This window comes from Lactuca saligna, chromosome 9 (genome assembly GCF_052625555.1).
Source record: "Lactuca saligna cultivar CGN05327 chromosome 9, ASM5262555v1, whole genome shotgun sequence".
Taxonomy (NCBI): domain Eukaryota; kingdom Viridiplantae; phylum Streptophyta; class Magnoliopsida; order Asterales; family Asteraceae; genus Lactuca; species Lactuca saligna.
Window position 1 is genome coordinate 147,379,150 of NC_136425.1, and position 3,536 is coordinate 147,382,685.

Here is a 3,536-nt window from a genome sequence, read left to right on the forward strand (position 1 = left end):
AAATTAAAGATTGAAAATATTAGAAGAATCAATATGTTCACAAATGTATAACACATCATCACAACCCAAATGTCTCATACATCATCACAAACCAAAACAATAGAAAAAAATCCAAACTAAAAAATTCAAACTTTTATCTATATGGTATTATTGAACTTTATTGAAATACAAAAAAAATCGAAATATATTTCTAGACACAACTATGCACTTTGTACCTTGGAGTTATTCAACAATGTCAAACATTTCCTTGAATTATGCCCTTTAACCCCACATGTTTTGCATGATCTTGATTGCTTGTTACCTTGAATAGTAGCCTTCTCCAAAGCACTTTTTAAACGTTTTCCTGTACCAGAACCTTTATTCTTCACCATAGGTGGATTTTCAACATCAACAACTTCAGGATTCGTAGTAGCTCCGTAAAGTTTATCAATATGAGCTTCTTTTGTAACCAGTAATTTGTCTGAACCTTGTTCACCAATATCAGTCATAAAAACTTCAAGCTTCTGCATGAACTCTTCTAACTTCTTGTCATCATTACTTAATGAAGACAGGCATTGATCAAGCATGGAAAAAGCTTTGTATGCAACCTTCTCAACATTTCCAGACGAATCACTATATCTAAACGTCCTTTTCAAAATTGTGGTGGGGATAATATCTCTTCTCCATCTCTTAAGAATGTATCTTGACGGAATCTCTTGTATGTCATAAATCTTTAGAATACAGAAGATGTGTCTACAAAAAATTCCAAACCGCTCAAAAAGCATGCATGAACATTTCACCGTTAGATCTTCTCTGTTGAATTCAACCTGTTTCAAAAAGTATTAGCATAATAAGCATATTCAAAAAAGAAAAATTAGAATATTTTTTCAAAATTATTAGAATATTAAGTATATTCTAAAATGTCAACATTACCTCAAAATCACCTTCACTTGTGTTAAAATTCCATTCATAATCGATGTCAACTTTTTCTTTTTTCTCAACTACTACCTTCTTCTTTGATATATTTGTCCTTTTGTGTTTGACAATGAATGAAGAATCTCCCTCTGCACCATGAGAAAAATAGTCCTGGTGTATACCATAGATGCATGTTTCTCCATATCTTCAAGAGGTGTTTTGATGATTGGAATTATAGTAGATGTATCAAAATCAAATTTGATCTAATTATTCCTTTGCCTTTCCATAACAGACTCAAAAGCATTCATAAAATTGTTAACGTATAACCATGATGCGATACCCTATTGAATGTTGAATTCTCACTTTCTGACCGAGAAGTTGTTCTCATTAGACCTGACATCGGTACATCTTTAAAATAGGCTGGAATCCAACTGCTTCTCAAATCAAACATATCTTTCATCCATTTATTGTCTTGCAACTTATATTTTACCATTAATGCATCCCATCTCATTTCAAAATCATTGACAGCAATTTTGGAGTCCCATACTATACTATTGAAGTCCGCCTTAAAATCTTATTCATTCATTGTTTCCCAGCTTACCTTCAAAAACAATTCATATATTATTCTGTTAGAATATAATATAGTATAAAAAGGCATTTCATTTAATCTATTATCCTAATTACAAAAAATATTTCATTTAATATTCTGATAAGAATATTCTGATAAGAATATAACAATAATGTTAGTACCTTCAATGGAAGTTTACTTGTGATATGCCACATACAAAATCTATGTTTTGTGTATGGAAATACTATCTCAATAGCTTTTTTCATTGCTGGATCTTGATCGGTCACGACCATGATTGGTGCTTTTCCAAAACACTTCAAGAATGACCGAAGTAACCAAATATAGGAATTTGTATCTTCTCTACACAACAAACCAGCTCCAAAAGTGACGCACCTTTTGTGATTATCAATGCCAGTAAAAGGTACAAATACCATACAATACCTAAAAAAACACAAAAAAATACCATTAGAATATATAACTAAAAATGTTTATATTTCTAGAATAAATACATGTTTGTACGATATGTTGCGTCAAACGAAACAACGTCCCCAAATAACTCAAAGTTTTGTTTTGAAGTGTCATCAGCCCAAAAGAGAGCATTTAACTGCTTCTTGTCACATCTGTATTCGTATGTAAAATTTGTAACATTCTCTTTACGATTCTGAAGCTTTGTAATCAACAAATTTGCATCAGTGCCCCGGATGTGACAATTTATATCCCTTTTAAAAATTTTCCAATCTATCTCTATTCCATCAACAAATTCACATCCTCCTTTTATAACGCACATTAGTCTATATGTTGTAGTTGCCCCCACCTTTGCACTCGAAAGCTTATGTATAAAAGCTTGATCAACAACATTCAACTGACGTTTAGCTCTTGAAAGATGCATACAATCTTGATTGATCAATTTGTGGTTGTGTTGTTGTTCAAAGCGCCACAGGTAAACTTCTGAAGAATGTGGTATAGCTTTGAATGCAACAAAAGCTTTGCAATTTGTGCGTTTACAATTACTATTTCTCAATTGCTTATTATGATCATCACTAATTGTGTCTAAGGTAGAAGTGTTTGGCAATCCCCCTCTATTGCATATAAAATATTTCGAAGTTGTGATTCCACTCTTTTTCCTCTCTGTTGATTTTCTAATATCAAAACCAGATCTTAATGCATATCCTTTATACCACTTAATAGCATCTTTGATATCTTTAAAAATTGAACCCAAAGTAGGTATCCAACCAGGTTCAACCTCTGGAATCCAAAATAAAGAACCATCAGCTCCAATGAATTGTTTGCAAGAGCCATATTGTGCTGCAACATTGTCACTTTGAACTATAAAAAAGAATATACTACCATGTTAACATATAATCATAATAATTTGCATTCATATGAATGTAATCTAAAAAACCACAATCTTATATGTGCATTATTCTATAAGCATAATATGCAGTAACATGAACTTATCACCAACATCATTCTATAAAGAATAACCGATATCAGTAACAGAATTACCTTGGATTTCCAATTGATTTCCATCATTATCCAGAATCTCTGAATCACCAGATCTGAATTGATGATTTTCTTCATCGTAATGATCATTTCCGATGTCATTCATATCTAAATCATACATAATTGTTACTACATTAAAAATTGAATATGTTATATGCAAATAACAATGAAAACAATGATTACCTTGGGTTTCCGATTGATTTTCCTCGTTATGAAGAAACTCTGAATCAGTATAACCGAACTGATGATTTTCTTCATCAAGATGATTGTTTTCGATGTCATGCATATCCAAATCATCCATAACTGTTATCATTATTGATATATCAATGTATGTAAAATATTCTATAAGAATAACATGCAGTCTCATGAACTTATCACTAAGATGATGTTAATGAAAAGCAAATAGATGTAAATCAAAAGAAAACAGATGACATATTGCTGAAAAACATAATGATTAAATGAAAAGTTAAAAAACAAACAATGAAATAGGTGATGCATTGTCAAACAACATATTATAGATTAAATTGTTTTCTAGCTCAAACAAATTCAACAACAAATGATCTTTGATTGC

The 3,536-nt window shown here is 31.1% G+C and overlaps 1 pseudogene; it reads right to left on the minus strand.

Annotated features, from left to right (window-relative positions):
• Positions 1 to 200: 200 nt before the first annotated feature.
• On the minus strand, positions 201 to 3,278 carry LOC145016798 (protein FAR1-RELATED SEQUENCE 5-like; annotated as a pseudogene).
• Between the last annotated feature and the right edge of the window lie 258 nt (positions 3,279 to 3,536).